The sequence below is a fragment of the Schistocerca gregaria genome, chromosome 2 (genome assembly GCF_023897955.1).
Source record: "Schistocerca gregaria isolate iqSchGreg1 chromosome 2, iqSchGreg1.2, whole genome shotgun sequence".
Lineage (NCBI taxonomy): Eukaryota > Metazoa > Arthropoda > Insecta > Orthoptera > Acrididae > Schistocerca > Schistocerca gregaria.
Window position 1 is genome coordinate 983,799,553 of NC_064921.1, and position 19,789 is coordinate 983,819,341.

The following is a 19,789-nucleotide window of genomic DNA, read 5'->3' on the forward strand; positions in this document are numbered from 1 at the left end:
GAGATTTCCTCAGCTAATTCTTGCTTCTTGGGTGTGATTACTATACTTGCATCATCAGTAAAAAGAACTAGCTTTGCATCCTCATGAATATAGAGTGGCAAGTTGTTAATATATATTGAGAATAAGTGACCCAAGACTGAACCCTATGGGACACCATTCATGATACCTTCCCAGTTAGAGGACTCTGCTGATTTTTGCAGACTAACTGTACTGTTAATTTCAGCCTTCTGCATTCTTCCAGTATGAATTAAATAATTTGTGCACTGTACCACTCAAAACACAATACTTAAGCTTATCTAGAAGAATTTCATGATTCAGACAATCAAAAGCCAGTGACAGGTCACAAAATATCCCAATGGGTGATGTTCGGTTATTCAATGCATTTCGTATTTGATCAGTGAAAGCATATATAGCATTTTCTGTTAAAAATAATTTCTGAAGACCAAACTGACATTTTGTTAGTACTTCATTTTTACAAATTGTGATAGTACTTTTGAATATATTACTTTTTCAAGAATGTTAGATAAAGCTGTCAAAAGTTAAATTGGGTGGGAGTTGTTAGCATCAAACGTATCCCCTTTTTATGCAATGGTTTAACAATAGCGCATTTCAGTCTATCTGGAAAAATGCGCAGTTTCAGTTGCTACTACTTATATGGCTGAGAATCCTACTTATTTGTTGGAAACAAGCTTTCAGAACTCTGTTGGAAATGCCATCAATTCCAAGTGAGCTTTTACTTCTGAGTGAATTTATTTTCCTAATTTCAGTAGGAGAGGTGGGTTGAATTTCAGTGTTATCAAATTGCATAGGTACTGCCTCTTCCATATACTGCCTTGCATTTTCTAATGAATAGCTGGATCCTATTTTCCCTAATCCACTTAAAAATTATTATTAAAAATGCTACCTCTGACTTCTTGTGAACAAACATTCCATTGTGTTAGAAATACTGTCTTTCTGCACTCTCAGTTGCCCTATTTCCCTTTCCACAATATTCCAAATTGTTTGAATTTCATTGTCAGATGTGCTAATCTCAGACATAATGCACATACGTCTGGACTTCTTAATAACTTTTCTTGGTAGAGTGCAGTACTTTTTATAATGTTTCACTATTTTGGGATCATTACTCCTCCTAGCTCTAAGATACGTTTCCATTTTCTGTTTACAAGATATTTTTATCCCTTTCTTATATTTCACTGTTTTCTTAGGGAAGCTGTTTTCAAATATACTCACAAAGGTATCATGAAATAGGTTAAATTTTTAATTAGCATCATGTTCCCTGTACACCTCATCCCAGTTTAACTGTTGCAAGCTTTCCCCAAAATTTTGAACTGTTAAATCGTTAATGGAACGCACTATTTTGGAGGACTGCTGCTCTGCATTACTGTATGGAGCTGTATCATATACTGCAACTAGATGTGCATGTGAGAATCGAGATATCTGAGTGTGACTTATTCGATATCAGTAGAAGCTATAGAAAGGTGTACTGCAAGTGCGACCGTAACACTCGCACTCCCCAGGTTCTATGTCAGTTACTTCTAGTATAAAATTGATATTATGCTATATTTTCAAAAAATTCCAGAACATAACCATCTTGGCTCTCAGGTAGGGAAACGTTGGTGTTAATTCCCGTTTTCAGATTAAATTAAAAATGCCCCCGTGTGTTTCAGTGCATTTAGGAGGCCGCGTGCAATGCTGCCTGGTTGCGACCATTGTGGGTTTCTCAAATGTTTGAGAATAATAAGTAAAACGTTCACGAAACAAAATCGCATCACACTGACGACAGCGAGAGAATATGAAATCACGAAAATGGAAGCGTTAGGATTGATGGGTTGAAGTAAAAATTTCGTGCTTTGTCATGTACACTCCTGGAAATTGAAATAAGAACACCGTGAATTCATTGTCCCAGGAAGGGGAAACTTTATTGACACATTCCTGGGGTCAGATACATCACATGATCACACTGACAGAACCACAGGCACATAGACACAGGCAACAGAGCATGCACAATGTCGGCACTAGTACAGTGTATATCCACCTTTCGCAGCAATGCAGGCTGCTATTCTCCCTTGGAGACGATCGTAGAGATGCTGGATGTAGTCCTGTGGAACGGCTTGCCATGCCATTTCCACCTGGCGCCTCAGTTGGACCAGCGTTCGTGCTGGACGTGCAGACCGCGTGAGACGACGCTTCATCCAGTCCCAAACATGCTCAATGGGGGACAGATCCGGAGATCTTGCTGGCCAGGGTAGTTGACTTACACCTTCTACAGCACGTTGGGTGGCACGGGATACATGCGGACGTGCATTGTCCTGTTGGAACAGCAAGTTCCCTTGCCGGTCTAGGAATGGTAGAACGATGGGTTCGATGACGGTTTGGATGTACCGTGCACTATTCGGTGTCCCCTCGACGATCACCAGAAGTGTACGGCCAGTGTAGGAGATCGCTCCAGACACCATGATGCCGGGTGTTGGCCCTGTGTGCCTCGGTCGTATGCAGTCCTGATTGTGGCGCTCACCTGCACGACGCCAAACACGCATACGACCATCACTGGCACCAAGGCAGAAGCGACTCTCATCGCTGAAGACGACACGTCTCCATTCGTCCCTCCATTCACGCCTGTCGCGACACCACTGGAGGCGGGCTGCACGATGTTGGGGCGTGAGCGGAAGACGGCCTAACTGTGTGCGGGACCGTAGCCCAGCTTCATGGAGACGGTTGCGAATGGTCCTCGCCGATACCCCAGGAGCAACAGTGTCCCTAATTTGCTGGGAAGTGGCGGTGCGGTCCCCTACGGCACTGCGTAGGATCCTACGGTCTTGGCGTGCATCTGTGCGTCGCTGCGGTCCTGTCCCAGGTCGACGGGCACGTGCACCTTCCGCCGACCACTGGCGACAACATCGATGTACTGTGGAGACCTCACGCCCCACGTGTTGAGCAATTCGGCGGTACGTCCACCCGGCCTCCCGCATGCCCACTATACGCCCTCGCTCAAAGTCCGTCAACTGCACATACGGTTCACGTCCACGCTGTCGCGGCATGCTACCAGTGTTAAAGACTGCGATGGAGCTCCGTATGCCACGGCAAACTGGCTAACACTGACGGCGGCGGTGCACAAATGCTGCGCAGCTAGCGCCATTCGACGGCCAACACCGCGGTTCCTGGTGTGTCCGCTGTGCCGTGCGTGTGATCATTGCTTGTACAGCCCTCTCGCAGTGTCCGGAGCAAGTATGGTGGGTATGACACATCGGTGTCAATGTGTTCTTTTTTCCATTTCCAGGAGTGTATATGGAATTGATTAAGTACCTATTACCTTTATGAAAGAGAATCATAAGGCTCATAAGGTGTTGATGGAAAGCGGAAGAGTTTGGTAACTCAGAAACGCTTTTGATGTTAGGTTTCAACACAAAAAAAGATTTGTATAATAATAATAATAATAATAATCTGTCTTCAATAACATGATAAACTGCTGGGTCGAATGATTAGAAAACGACTGCGCCCGATCGTTCCGTCGCCAAACCGACCCCTTTCAGTTAATCAACGTGCTGAAAATACATAAACGTTTTTGGATTAGTAAAGATTGGTGCTCAGTACTCTACTTTAAATAAAATACAATGCACGTTAAAGCATTTAGTTATTGTTAAATTAGAATTATAATAACAAATATACAGAGCTTTCTCATCTGGAAGCTCTAACAGGAAGCAGAACGAGAGTCAGGTGTATATCGTTCTTCGCATTTTAAAACAACAGAAAAACGAAAATTCCGTGAGGTAACTGAAGAGGCAGACGAGATAAACTTTCTACACTACAATTAAGTTTTTGATACTGTGTCATAACGATGTAGTATAATGTTCACAACCATTTAAAATACGAGCAGGCAGCTCTCTCTGTGTCTTCACCTTCTGCTTTGACACTTAGGTATTTAACCAAATGCAGGAAGGAGTAAGGTTGGGTGCCGTGGTTGCCAAGTAACAACGCCGCTGCGACCTACCCAATACTCTGACAGGTTTGTAAATGGTACTGCGTCATGTTCGTCAGAATTTGTTTTTGGAACAAACGATTGTAATGAATTTGTCCCTCCATAAGGCCTACACTGTATGGTTCCCTTGAAGAGGCCCACTGCCAATGTTTCACGCCGTTGGTGAATTCGATCTTATGCTATGGCTGTCATTGTTTCATGTCGTCGACGAGATGTTATTCACTAACGGTTTCGATCATCCTCAAATCTCAGTTTATGCCATATTTCTAACGACGTTGACGTCAAAGGCACATCAATCACCCTTCTTCGTCGCAGCGAATGTTGAAATTAGGCTGTACTCTTTGATGCTAAAGGAGCATCCTCTAACACAGGGATGCACAGACGAGGCTCGCCACTCATCGTTCTTTCTTGTAATTTTTTCGTTGAGGTACGCATCTTTCATTCCCTCCAGAAATGGTGATAGCGGGACCTCGCAAATCTTAATTCTTTTGAGACCAGTCTAGTTGGGGCAAGGGGATCCCAATTCGGAATAGTAACTTGTCTTGCGGCACAGTATTTTTGAACTTGCACCTTGTACGTAGTCACAGTAAGGGATTTGCGGTCTGCGTACTAGCAAGTGTATACACACCCGCTGTAACACTCCCGTCAGAAGATTCTGCAGATACTGCGCAAAATCCTGTTATGACTGTTTTCTTCGGTAAATGGACCTATGGGTTACTTATCAGTGACGTCGCACCACACGATGCTTGAGAAATAATCCTGAAAATTTTCTCACAGTAATATAAGAAATTTACGTCTATTCATGAATGAGACCTATGGGTTAATGTTAATTCATCATTTAACGGAACAAGTGTAGTCAGTTCCTCATTAGCTATTGTCCATTCTCGAAAATTCTGCCACTTGTTCATGAGTGGTTTGTGGAAACTACAGCTGTGCATATTTTCTACAACTTTTCGTAGGGGAGGACTCAAATGTTCGGATGACATGCACTTCATTTAACCCGTTCGATCCAAGAAGAGAGCTCCGTTCTCGAAGCATGTCGAACGTCCCTGACACTTTATCACCGCCGTTGATATTCTTCAGCAGAAGCCCTCAGTGACCGGAAATTTAGAAAATGCTGGCGTCTCCGCATATATAAATGTTACCTGCATTAAGGCACATAATAAAAGCTGCATTGGTGTATTCCTGCGGCCTTTGTAACTCTGGCAAGCCAGAATGGTAAGACGCGCCAGTCCATTTCTATCTATCAGCGTGCGCATTCAATTTACCAGCATGGAAACTGGCTTTGAAATATTTGTTTCTCGGAAATTGTCGGAAGAAGAGCAAACTGGGGATACCGTTTTCCCTTCAGAATAGTCCATACTACCTCCTCTCAAGTTACATGGGTTTTCTCCTGAAAGTTAGGGGGGGGGGGGGGGGTGCTTGCATAACATCATCTTTGTATGCGCTCTTCAGTTTTAAGTCTTTTGGTTAAAGTTGCAGTTGACTCTAAATAATTCAAAATGTGAAGTCACCCACATGAGCACTAAAAAAGAAACTGCTGAATTTGAGTTACATTAAATTGACGCAAATCTAAAGGTTATAAACTCATCTTAGTATTTTGGAATTACGATCACGAATAACTTAAATTGTGGGGTAAGGCTGCGATGTTTTGGCGGAATACTTAGAAAGTAAAGAGACAGCTTACACTACGCTTTTCGGTCATCTTCTGAAGTACTGCTGCACGGTATAGGGTCTTATGATATATGGTTGATGGAGGACTTCGAAAAAGTTCAAAGAAACGCAGCTCGTTTTGTATTGTCGCGAAATAAGGGAGAGACAGTGTTGAATATGATACGCGAACTGTGGTGGCAAACATTACAACAAAGACGTTTTTCATTGCGGCAGGGTCTTCTCATGAAATACCAGTCGCCAACCTTCTCCTTAGTGTGTGAAAATATTTTGTTGGCTCCTATCTACATGGGGAGAAATGATCACCAGTAGCAAAATAAATCACAGCTCGCACGGAAAGATTTAAGTGTTTGTTTTTCCCGCGCGCCGTTCGTGAATGGAACGTAGAGAAATAGCTTGAAGATGGTTCGATGAACCGTCTGCCAGGCACATAATTGTGAATTGCAGAGCAAGGACATAGATGTAGATGTAAAAGTTTTCGTGTTCCACCTGTCGTATTTTTCTTTTAATGGAATGAATGCAAAACCTCTCTGCCTCTTTTCTCCTCACGAATCGTTTGTGTAACACACGTGCTTTCATTTTCTGTCGCGTTCTCTCTCTAATTGATACAGACAAAATTTCTTTGTTATGATGTTCGACAAATTCCAGTTACAGCTTCCCATGCGGAGTAGTTACAGGATTAGGGCGGAAAATTATCGTATTCTCTGAAGAGTATTTTGCATTCTAAAGGCTTCGCGCTCAAAATAGTGTGGAAAGCCTTAATTTTATCCATTATTTGCAATGTTTCTTCCGTGACTGTGTTACTTTCGTTATAATAAAGAACAGCCGCCTTCAGCCATAAATCCTGATTTGATTAAAATGCACGATGCTCATCTAGTCCTGGGACTCATCTTCTGGTGGTTTTGACATTCTACATCAACTTTACATTTCATTTAATTCTGGGCTGTTTCTAGTAGTAGGTGTAGGGCTCTGGAGAATGCTTATCTACAAATACACACTTTCTGTTAAACAGCGCATTTGCAAAATATTTTGACACAGCACCTTTTGGAACGCCATAAACCTACTAGAAACGGCCCAGAGTTAAACGAAATATGAAGTTGATAAAGATGGTCAAAGCACGTGAAAATGAGCCTCTAGGGCTCGAAATGCGTCGTTCATTTGAATAAGATCACGATTTGTATCTGAAGGCGGTTGTTCTTTAGCTTGGAATGTACGCATTACTCATCGCAAACGAAATCTAAAGCTGCACGTATTTTTCCGAACGTTTCTGGAAACTCGCCAAGATGTGTCCAGCGCAACGACATTCTTCTACGGGAGAGCAGTTCTTTGCTCTCGGTTCGTGGAAGGTCCATTAATAGACTCAAGAGTGCGGGGAAAAACAGACGTGTGCTGCCTATGGTCCTTGCATTCTGCTACTTCCACAGTTGTTCTTCTTCCTTCGTAAATTACTGTCCCACAAACTTCGCTGAGGAAGCTTTATAAATTATCGCAATAATAAAAGCTAAACAGCTTTCTCTCTTAATTTAAAATGGTGCTTCGAACAACGCCAAACAACTTACTGTAAAAATGTCCACAACTGCTCTTCGAACGCTGTTGTTCCATTGAACATTAAGTGTCTCTAGTTTTTCCGATTCCTCGGAAGAATGGGAACAATCACAGGAAAGCGGATATAGGGAATCGCATATCTGTCGCTCCTGTATAACAGTACGACATTTGTAGACTTTAGTAATCTAAACAAAGGAACTACGTCAGTGAGCTCTCATTTGTGATTGGCGAGTTCGAAGTTTCTTCGGCGATCCGGATTTAGTTTTTCTGCAGTTTCCGTAAATCGTTCTAGGTGAATACCTAACGTGTTCCTTTGAAAAGTGTATAATACTTGTTAAGTCCCACACTTGCGCAGTCCGAGCTTTGGTCTCGTCTAGCATCACTGGCATAGGGCTGTCTTCAACTACCACACCAGTCTGGTCAACGCGTGATTGAATAGAAGCCTTAGACCCGCTTAGCGATTTTACACAGGACCAGAGTTTTCTCAGGTTCTCACCCAGATCTTTTGCAAAGGTGTGACGGCGGTAGTTGTTGTACGCTTCACGCCTAAGGATGTAATCCAGTAATTTCAGTGTTGAATCCAATTCCGTCGTAGCGTAGCAACTTCTTATTATATTGATGTTTGCGCGGATTTAAGAAGACAAACTTGCCTCAGAGCTACCTCTTAAGTGGGAGCTATTGTTTTATTTAAGCGCCCCGTGATGGTGATGGGCGTAATTTAATAACGCGTGGCTTGAAGATATCCGGTTTCGGTCTTCTAGGAATAATTCTCGACGTCAAGAGGACGAACGTGAAGTATTTGTGTTGACTAACTTGATGAGGGTTCTCACGTCTGGTGTTTATCTTACCTGTGCGTTGAAACAGCCGGCACTAGGCACGGATTCCTGCCTGTGCAAACGTGATGTAACAATTTGCGTCATTCTGAACGGATTATGAGTTTTGAGGGCGGTAATCTACAGCGTTCAGACGTCGTTTCAAGGTCGCCGTACTTGCAGCGCGTATATTTTTAGCCAATAGTCGTATCTATGCGGAAGAGTATTCCACTACTGTAAACGTTTAACAGTCACCATTTTCTAGAAAGATACATAGCTAATACCATTTTTTGTGGCAGAAAGCTCCAGATATTAGTCGTATCAGCGACATCTTCCAAGACGCAAATATATACTACACACTCGTAGTTCCGGTTATAGCAGATGAAGATGACTGAAACTCGTTATTCTGTTAATAATGATACTGCCACAGCCAGCGTGCTCGGAAAATGTGCTACTAGGAAATCTCTGTCGTGGTCAGGCGTTCTCCTTCCATTATCAGGCAGGTCACACAATAGACAGCTGCCTCTCAGTGATATTAGACAATTTTTGGTTGTTGTATTTGGTTCCACACCTGATATGTTTCCTAAAAGTCGTTTATGGAGAGAACTGAAAATATACATGGCTTTGAAACGTTTAACTCCAACTTAATAAGTGACGGTCGAGAGATAACTTAGTGTGCAACAGCTTTAAAGGCTTCATATGGAAACTACCTATAACAAATTGCTCGCCACCCACCAGTGGTAGAAATATACGACACTTGTTGGAACAGACAGACCCAATCTTTCAGGATTGTCACACAGACACTGGGATCGGTAACCCGAGCGGTCTAAGGCGTTGCAGTCATGGACTGTGAGGCTGGTCCCGGCGGAGGTTCGAATCCTCCCTCGGGCATAGGTGTGTGTGTGTGTGTGTGTGTGTGTGTGTGTGTGTGTGTGTGTGTGTGTGTGTGTGTGTGTGTGTGTGGGTGTGTGTGTGTGTGTTTGTCGTTAGGATAATTCAAGTTACTTAGTGTGTAAGCTTAGGGACTGATGACCTTAGCAGTTAAGTCCCATAAGATTTACACACATTTGAACATTTTTGATCGGTAAGCATGGTTCAGTTGTAGCACCGATGGTCAACAATGTTCTAAGAACTACAAAAATAAGAAGGAGAGTGTACATGTTCAGTAAAATATGCAAAGAGAGTGTTATTTCATTTCTGGGGCTGGAGTTAAAATTTTCGGTTGTTTTAGTGAACATGTAGAGGAACCGTGACTCGGGTTCAAAGACATGCATCATCAAGCTCTAGAAAAATATGTACAAAGCAAGATAAAGACACTAGGAACTCGTTTGGTATACGCACATCATCATGAAGCTAACTAAGAATCAGCCGCTATTGCACATAAATACAAAATACAGAATACAAAATACAGAGAAAAAGCCTCAAACATGCAGATAATGATTTAAAACCGTTCGCCTACCAGAACAGTACGTGAAGCTTTAAATTTCAGCCGTAGGAAAATATTATCACAACACATGTCTCAAAACACAATAATATTAAGACTGAAACTTCCTGGCAGATTAAAACTGTGTGCCCGACCGAGACTCGAACTCGGGACCTTTGCCTTTCGCGGGCAAGTGCTCTACCAACTGAGCTACCGAAGCACGACTCCCGCCCGGTACTCACAGCTTTACTTCTGCCAGTATCCGTCTCCTACCTTCCAAAGCTGTGAGTACCGGGCGGGAGTCGTGCTTCGGTAGCTCAGTTGGTAGAGCACTTGCCCGCGAAAGGCAAAGGTCCCGAGTTCGAGTCTCGGTCGGGCACACAGTTTTAATCTGCCAGGAAGTTTCATATCAGCGCACACTCCGCTGCAGAGTGAAAATCTCATTCTGGAATATTAAGACTGTTAGTGGCACAAAAATTACGTCCGGACGAGAGAGGAAACTGTGTAGAAAATAGCATAACCAAACCCGATGTGTTGAATTCTGTCTCAAATGTTCTTTCACAATGAGAAAAACAACGAATGAGGCCATCAGTCAGTCAGTGACTGTACCGTTCCTAAAATGACATAAATGGTACTATTGGCGTTGGAAGGCAGCTTAAATCGCAAAAGCTACGGCACGTTGGAGTGAGTGCCAGTCAAGTTTTATACAGGATTTGCGACTGAGTTAGCTCCGCTCCTGACCACAGTTTATCTCTGATCCCTGGACGGGAAAATATATTGCCTGTAGCTAGAAAAGACTACAAAAGAGGGAAATCGAACTCATCCACAGAAATACGATTCTAATCACTCGTAGCTGTTTGTAGCGGAATCCTATAACATGTTTGAGTTCAAACATTGGGGCTTGCCTGCAACAAAATAATCTCCATGAAAATTTCTATGGGTTTTGAAAACATCGACCATATATGAAACTCACTTTTCGCTCTTTACACGCCGTGACCTCAGTGCCACGGATAGAGGAAACCAGATTCGGTTTTTTAGGCTTCTGAAAAGTTTTTGGCTCAGTACCACGTATTCTAATGAGAATACGTTCCTATTCCATTTCTAACATTTTTGCGACTGAACTGAAAGTTTCTCGACGGCCAGCATGCAGCATGTTATTCTGCGTGGAGAATCATCTACAGACATTGAAGTAATATCCGGTGTGTCTCTTGGGTATGTAGTACGATCGTTTCTGTTCGCATTAATAACGAAACGGATAATGTTATTTACAATAATAGAATCTTATCGATTAGGCAGTTATCTGTGATGAAATGTGTCCGGTAAAAACTGAAGTAATTATAAGTTAGATCCTGAAAAAATATCAGTGTAGTGCAATGACTGTCAACTAGCTCGTAATGTAAAGAAATGCAGAATTGTGTCACGAAATGTAAAATACAGCGTGGTATCCCGGGACAACAGCATTAATGAGTCACCAATAGAGTCAGTAATGTCATTCGGCGAGCAACTCTGTGTAGAGAGGGGAAGTGGAATTGATCACTTAGGCTCGGGTATAGGTCAAGCTCCGGTTGAACTGCAGGATACAAGGAAACAGTGATACCATACTTGAATCTGATGTCATTTCTAAATGGAATTTGTAGGTTTAGTCTTACATATTTTCTGGCTCCTGCCAATTCGGTACAAGAGGATTCTGAACCCATGAAATTAATTTCAGTTCTGTGTTCTGCTCTTCGGGAAAATACGACTCTAAAGATGCACGTATATCACGAAGACATTGGACCAATTCTTCAGATATTTCATTTGATAATTCTACTGTCTCGCGAACGAACATATTCAGTGTTAAAAATCTTTCTAATTCTCCATTGCTAACAAACCCAAAAATCTAATATATATTTTAAGGCAGTTAGTTTCTTATTTGTATTGAAAACTTTTGTGTTTTCCTTGTAAAAGTAGATTTAATTCGTTGTTGTCTGCCAAAAAAAATCTTGTCTGCACATTCAAGACACGTCGTTCAAACAGTCTTTTAATTTAAAAGAAATATAAGTCACAAAAGGTTGTCACTCAACTCTTAGTTCAGATGGTCTCATTAAGGACTTACTCAAAGATATCCATATAGCCTCAGTGCGGAGCAGAAGTGGTTTATGTCTGCTCTCATAATCTTCACGCAATACTGAAAGCTGAAAGCAGTCGGCACTAAACAGGCATGATTTGACGTGCGTGATTATTTTTACTGCTACATCAAGAAGCCATTTTGGATTTGGCGGCATCGTCTTTGCAGAATACGATGGCTGGAACTACATTTTGGTTCTTTACTTTTTTATTAATGATACCGCCCTTGCAATTTTACCAGTTATTGCGTTGTTCCTATTTGTACAAATATGGATGTAATCATTCTAGTCAAGATGGTTGACTTCAAAAAGTTGTTAATCCTGTTAAAATTTCTTTCCCGTTAGTGTTAGTTGGCATCGACGTGCACGTAAACAAGTCTTCTTTGAGTGAATGTTGGTATGGATATCGTACAGTTATCAGCAAGATAGTCAGTCCAGCAGCATCAGTCGACTCATCTATTTGCAAGACGAATTGTTGTTTTGAAGGAGACCTGCCAGTTTCTTTTTTTGAAGCCTGCGAGATCGTTAATTCGACGCGAAACAGTCTCGTTTGAAAGCGGCACTTTAGAAAGCTGGTTTTCAGATTATTCATGGAGCATACATTGTGTCAAATCTGTCACACGTGGTTTTATTAAATTCTAAGCGATAGTGTGCGCTTCACCCTCTTGTGCAGTGTAATAGCTGACCAGATACGATGCCTCCTTGGCTTTTTCCTTCACATTTTTTGGATCGCATACTTCATAGTTTTTTGACTTCTTAATAATTGTTCTTTCTTACGCATAAAAGTTCTTCGGTCTTGTTTTTGCAATCAGGGTGTATAGTTTCTAAAAGTCGGCACATCTTAGCAGGTACCGTGGAACTATTCGGAAGTAGCTTGCTATATAACATGCAGAGAGGTGAGCTGTTAGAATCGACAAATCCGCGATTGATGTAAGAGTATCCATACTTCCTTTCTTTCACCTTTAGTCAGTCGTTAGATATCTAACTGCTTGAAACCATGGAGCTTGAAGTCTGTACACTACCTTCTTGAATCTCATAGTCTTGATCAGAAATCTTAAGGTTGATGCCGCCCGCATCTTCCAGGTGAACCACATTTGAAATTTTGATGCAACATTTTGTTTTAACATCCAATGCTCCCTTCTGTCTTTTAAAGTCAACACTTTAATTTTACAATATGACAAACGTAGTATAATATTGCCACAAGATATTGAAATTTACAACTGTTGTCAATAACCCACCACATGATCCATGGACTTGATCCGTTCGTGGGGAGACTTGCATGCCTCAGCGATACACATAGCCGTACCGCAGGTGCAACCACAATGGAGGGGTATCTGTTGAGAGGCTAGACAAGCTTGTGGTTCCCGAAGAGGGGCAGCAGCCTTTTCAGTAGTTGCGAGGGCAACAGTCTAGATGATCGACTGACCTGGCCTTGTAACATTAACCAAAACGGCCTTGCTGTGCTGATACTGCGAACGGCTAAAAGTAAGGAAAAATTACAGCCGTAATTTTCCCGAGGGCTTGCAACTCTACTGTTTCGTTAAATGGTGATCGCATCCTCTTGGGTAAAATATTCAGGAGGCACAATAGCCCCCATTTGGATCTCTGGGCGGGGACTGCTCAGAAGAATGTCGTTATCCCAAGGAACAAAACTGGCTTCGTACGTATCGAAGCGCGTAATGTTAGATCCCTAAATCGGACAGTTTGATTTGAAAATTTAAAAAGGGTAATGGATAGGTTGAAGTTAGATATAATGGGAATTATATGAGGAGCAGGACATCTGGTCAGGTGAATACAGAATACAGTGTTGTAAATACAAAGTCAAATAGGGGTCTTCCAGGAGTGGGGTTAATAATGAATAAGAAAGTACGAATGCGAGTAAGCTGCTGTGAACAACATAATGAACGCATTATCGTACCCAAGACACGAAGCCCACATCCACCACAGTAGTACAAGTTTATATGCCAACTGGTCCCGCAGATGATGAGGAGATTGAAGAAATGTATGATGAGATAAAAGAAATTATTCAGATAGTTAAGGGAGATGAACATTTAATTATGACGGGGGACTGGAATTCGATTGTAGGAAAAGGAAGAGAAGGAAAAATAGTAGGTGAATATGGCTGGGGGAAAGGAATGAAAGAGGAAGCCGCCTGGTAGAATTTCAGACTAAACATAATTTAACCATCGCTAACAGTTTAAGTATCATGAGAGAAGGTTGTATACGTGGAAGAGACCTAGAGACACCGAAAGGTTTCATATTGATTACATAATGGTAATACAGAGATTTAAGAGGTGATTTTAAATTTTAGTAAATTTCCAGAGGCGGTTGTGGACTCTGACCGCGATTTATTGGTTATGAAACGTAGATTAATACTGAAAAAAGAAAAATGCAAAAACGTAGCATGTTGAGGAGATGGGACCTGGATGGGTTGCAAGAACCTGAGGCTGTTGAGCGTTTCAGAGGGAGCATTAGGCAAGGGTTGACTAGAACAGGGGAAATGAGTGCAGTAAAAGACGAATGGGTTGCTTTGAGAGATGAAATAGTGAAAGCGGCAGACGATCAAACAGGTTTGGATAACACACGATATATTGCTTTTAACTGATGAAAGGAGAAGATATAAAAAACAGCAAATGAAGCAGGCGAAAGGGAATACAAACGTATAAAAATGAGATCGAAAAGAAGTGCAAAATGGCTAAGCAGAAATAGGTAGAGGACAAATGTAAGGACTTAGAACAATATTTCACTACGGGAAAGATAGATACCGGCTACAGCAAGATTAAAGAGGGCTTTTAAGAAAAGAGAAGCAGTTGTGTGAATCAGATGGAAATCCAGTCCCGAGAAAAGAAGGGAAAGGTGGAAGGAGTATGCAGAGGATCTGTACAAGGGAGATCAACTGGAAGTCAATAATGTAGAAATGGAAGAGGACGTAGATACTTATGAGATGGGAAATATAATACTGAGAGAAGAGTTTCAGAGAGCAGTAGAAGGCGCAAGTCGAAACAAGACTCTTAGAAAAGACGGCATCCCGTCTGAACAACCAACAGTCTTCGGAGAGCCAGTCATGTTAGATCTCTCTAGTGTGCAAGATGTATGAGACAGATGAAATATCCACAGACTTCAAAAGGAATGTAATGATTACAGTTCCAAAGAAATCGGTTGATGACGGGTGTGAACATTACCGAACTATCAGTTTAATAAAGCATGTTTGCAAAATACTAGCACGAGTTCTTTACAGAAGAATGGAAAATTTGTTGGAAGCCGAACTCTGGAAAAATCAGTTTTGCATCCGGAGAAATGTAGGAACACGCGAGACAATACTGGCCGTACGACTTACCTTAGAAGAAAGGTTAATGAAAGGCGAATCTTTGTTTATAGCAATTGCAGAATTAGAGGAAGCTTTTGGCAATGTTGCCTGGAATACTCTCCTTGAAATCTTGAAGGTACAGGGGTAAAATACAGAGAGCGAAATGCTGTTTACAAATTATACAGAGAAGGCAGGCGTAAGAGTCGAGCGGCAAGAAAGGAAAGCAGGGGCTGTAAAGGGAGTTGTTGTCTATCTCCTATGTTATACAGTCTGCACATTGAGCAAGTAGTAAAGGAAACCAAAGACAGATTTGGAGTAGGAGTTAAAATGCATAAAGAAGAAATAAAAACTTTCAGGTTCGATGACATTGTGATTCTGTCAGAGACAGCAAAGGATTTGGAAGAGCAATTGGACGAAATGGACAGTGTCTTGAAAGGAGGATAAAAGCGAAACAAAAATAATGGAATGTAGTCGAATTAAATGATGAGGCTGAGGGAATTGATTAGGAAACGAGACACTTCAAGTAGTGGATGAGGTTTGCTATTTTGGCCCAAAAATAACTGATGATGGTTGAATTAGAGGGGATGTAAAATGTAGACCAGCAATGGCAAGGAAAGCTTTCCCAAAGAAGAGAAGTCTGATAACATGGAATACAGATTTAAGTGTTAGAAAGTCTTTTCTGAAAGTATGTGTATGGATACTAGCCATGTATGGAAGTGGAACATGGATGACAATCAGTTTAGACAAGGAGAGAACCGAAGCTTTTCAAATGTGATGTTACAGAAGAATTCTGAAGATTAGGTGGGTAGATCATGTAAGTAGTAAGAAGGGAGACAAGAAATTTGTGACATAACCTAGCTAGAAGAAGGGATCGATTGATAGGACACAATCTGAGACATCAAGGGATTACTAGTTTAGTATTGGAGGGAAGGGTGGGGGATAAAAGTCGCAGAGGGAGACCAAGAGTGGGGAGGCTTAGGAGGATGTAAGTTGCATTAGTCACTCAGAGATGAAGAGGCTTGCACAGGATATAGTAGTATGGAGAGCTGCATAAAACCAGTCTTCGGACTGAAGATGACAACAGCAGTAATAATAATAATAATAATAATAATAATAATAATAATAATAATAATAATAACAGTCGGTAACAACATGCAAGTTAGATATGTGCTTGTCAGAGGTTTATATCAATCATTTAACTTTGTCACCAGCGACCTGCGTTCTTACTTCAGAGCAGAGGGGAAAAAAAAACCCTCATTCACGGAGTGGAGTAGAAACAATGAATAATGAAATCAGATATGTCCGAGTAGAAGCACATAGTCGACGGAGTTAGTTGTTGCACTTACTACTGATTGTTCTGAGTGCTTGTTCCCCACAAATGAATGCGTATGCGAGTTTTAGTCAAATGTTGCGTGAAGTCTTATGATAAAATCTAAAGTACAAAGCTTTCTCGCCTTGTACTCGTAGGTCAGCAATAGTTTTCTCAGAACCTGTAATACCACTGTGGCATTCATGCAGTTCCTGCTCCCACTTGAACGATATTCAGAGTGAAGTAACTTTTTTATTGCTTTCAATAAAGGGAACCGATAAGGAACAAGACAACATAAGCATTATACGTGGAACTTCATACTGGTTTATGTATAAGTAATACTATATGATCGTATTTTATTAGAAACGTTAAACTTTCGTCTGTTGCTGTACTTAATATTCACGGAAACTTTAATAAGTCAACAAATGAAAAAAAGGAAAAAAAAATAGAATTACTCATATTGGAATATTTCTTCCGTTTTTGATAGTTCTCACATTTATTTCTACTTATGAACCGGGATGGGCGCAGATATGACGTTTCAGCCTCATACCTGTCGAGAGACGACTCTTCCACATTTCATTAAGTGCATTGTTCATAAACACCTCGAATGCTTCCCTATGAACATACTCAACGTTTAAACAATTTGAGCGGTGTCGTCTCTAGTTTTTAACATAGTACAAACGTGACAAACATTGCAAGGGATATACATTCTTAAATAAAATTGCAGTGTTCGTCACGAAATCTGAAGCCATTTTTGTTATGTCATACGTCGTATGTTGTGTTGGTGTGTGGCTCTTTATCTTTTTACTTTAAAATATGCGTAGCATCCTTTCAGTCCTTCATAAATAATTTTCGGAAGAAACTGTAGCAGAAGGCTCCACGTTCGTTTTTTTTATATCTACGTTAGACTCCTGTATGCTACTGCCATCTGCCGGAGAGTCGCTGTACTAGTGTGTTCGACCGTGGATTCCCAGATGGCGTGGACACGCCATTGAGAATGTAAAAATGTAAGTGTAAAAATACCGCGCGGCTTGCGGAACTTGTCGTAGAAGCCGCTAAGGACGCATACATTTCTCAGTTATTTTCCTTCCTGCACGACTGACCATACGTTCGACAACGAGTCAATGTTGTTTCGTATGTTCCGCAAGTACTAATATGTGAGACCCACATAATCCGATCGGACCGCTAAAAACAGAAAGACTGTTTAAACATTGGTAGTTTCTTACATTGTTTGCGAGCTTCCGTCTACTTCCGCGTCATCATTTCTTGCATAATTTCGTATCATATGCTCAAGCAAGAACTCTCTGAACCGAACATTTGCTTAACATGTATAAATGTCTGCTGCTACCTTTTGGACGTCATGGTAGAAGAACTATCACACAGCTATAACCAACTCCAAAAGTTAAGGTGTATTAGAAAACTCGTTGCGGCATGACGAAACGTGCAGACTAAACTGTGGCCGCGTGGAAGAATTGATGTGTAATACTTAGTCATTAGAAGACCTCGTGAGTGTGCATACAACAATTTGAGCAGTGTTCTTGGGCATAGTGGTTCTATCTGAGTGTTTATGCATTTGAACACAGTTTCTAGTAACAGGGCAATATAAAAACACATCTGGATGACATTGGTTGTGGTCAGATCATTGACAGATGAGAGGCTACAGCTACAGTTAGCGTGTGATGGGGCTAGGATTGAATATCGCCCAAACTGTAATTTCATGGCTGTAGAGAAGATTCCGGGGAAGGGGAAAAAAACATTCAGCTGTGCTGCAGGCAAGTTCGAATGCTTGCTGCAACCCACCGCAAGAATGGGTGTCTTTATTTAAGTATCCGAACACGACGAACAGCTCCTGGCTGGAGACCTCATGGTAACCGAGTCACTCTTACAGGTGGCTCGACAGCCACCGAAAACAACTAGTATACTTTCTAGTAAAATCTAGGTAACTGCTACTAACTGTTGCCAACTATTTGTCACCCGCGAACCAAATGAGGTTATAGAAATATTAGCTACATTTGTCTGAATGGTAAACAAACGTACTTGTAACGAAAACTTGTAATATATATTTGGCTCTATGGTCTGTACACCAGATGCTAGAAAAGAAAAAAAAAGTCACGTCAGATTTCAAGATATATCGTCTGTTCGGAGACCCGTCATATGCAATGCCGTCAAACAGAATCTTTGCCTTGCTTAGCCAATGTGCTGTCTTACCGTTAAGTGGGCTTAGGAAGGGTGAAGAAGTGTCGTATTCACCATTCAGTCGCATGTGACTTAGAGAGTAATTTCTGTTTGTTCACGGACGCAGCCACGGGCCTTATTATAACCCTCCTAATACTGTGGAAACGAACCAGTGTGGCAGCCGCCAGGATTCTTGTCTAGAGCAGCACTGAGAGGACCATGTTGCACAGTAAATGTATCTCCTAAGTTGTTGTGAGAACTGCTATATTTAGGAATGAAACCTTGTGTTATATCGGCACCGGTGTTCCATCTGATTTATACCAACGGCACACCACACTCTTATGACCTGGGGAGAGGTGTCCCTGTAGCACAAGAGCGTCATGCGACTATAGTTATCAAGCTGTTCTTTGGACTTAGAACTGAAATAACATACATGGGGCCGAAGGACAGGAGCCGTAACATGGCCAATGTGGATTACTGATGTCCTTTAGAGGGCGCTTGTCCACTAATGGCATACTTTACCATGAACAATTAATCATGGCCTGAGCCACATGGTTTTATGTTTCTCGATGCGTGACCCTCAAGCACAGTATTGTAGTCTGCATAGGCAAGGGGGCACCACACATGGAAGGTGCCATCCTAGATGCTTTCCCAGTCGTCTAGTATTTATATCCCTGAGTCACAAATACATATAACACAGTTGTTAACGCTCCTGTTACTACACACACGAGTACTGTTGCTCATCGTGTGGCTTGCGTCGCGAGGATACCTTGAAGTATGAAGACTGGTGTAGAATAAATAGAAACTCAGCAAAATATGACTCACAATCATGTGTACTAAACCCCTTACACCCTGTGGTAACGTGTGTTTCCCATATCAAGGATCATCTTGTATGTAAGTAGGAGTAAATAGACAGTTACTTAACTGTTGAGTTTATAACAAGAGCATCTGCCACTGATCACAAAGATATAAACTCTTACAAAAGGTCATTAGAGCTCAATACGATTATAGTAACTATCCTAAACATGTCCACGGTACTATTTATACAAACTGTGTCTTCTCCATGATCCCATTAACTATTGTGGACGAGGAAGAGACAGAAAACCCTTAAAGATAGACTGCAGAAATCCCCAGCGTAAGCCATAGCTGTAATAATGAGTCATATTTGCAAAAAGCAATCAATCTTAAATGTCGAAGCTAAACGAAAAATACAGTGTATTTCAACATTCGTTTATGCACTCTCTGGTAGCTACGTGGATTTTTATCTACAGAGCTGCCTGATTCTCTTGATTTTGCTTCTCGTTAAGTGGAAAAGTTCGTATCTCGCAACATTTGGAATGCAACATTTAGTTGTATCTAAGTTTCCAGCGTATTGTACATCTGCCACCTGTTATTTCAACTCGAGGTGTGAGTTTTTTTTTCAGAATTTGGAGTAAATGGAGATACATCTTACCTGGAGTCACCTG

General features: G+C 41.5%; 1 protein-coding gene across 4 annotated transcripts in view; it reads left to right on the forward strand.

Moving 5' to 3' along the window:
* The window catches only part of LOC126335460 (uncharacterized), a 241,731-nt gene that overhangs the window by 173,087 nt on the left and 48,855 nt on the right, over positions 1–19,789 (forward strand). The gene's annotated exons all lie outside the window — the stretch shown is intronic.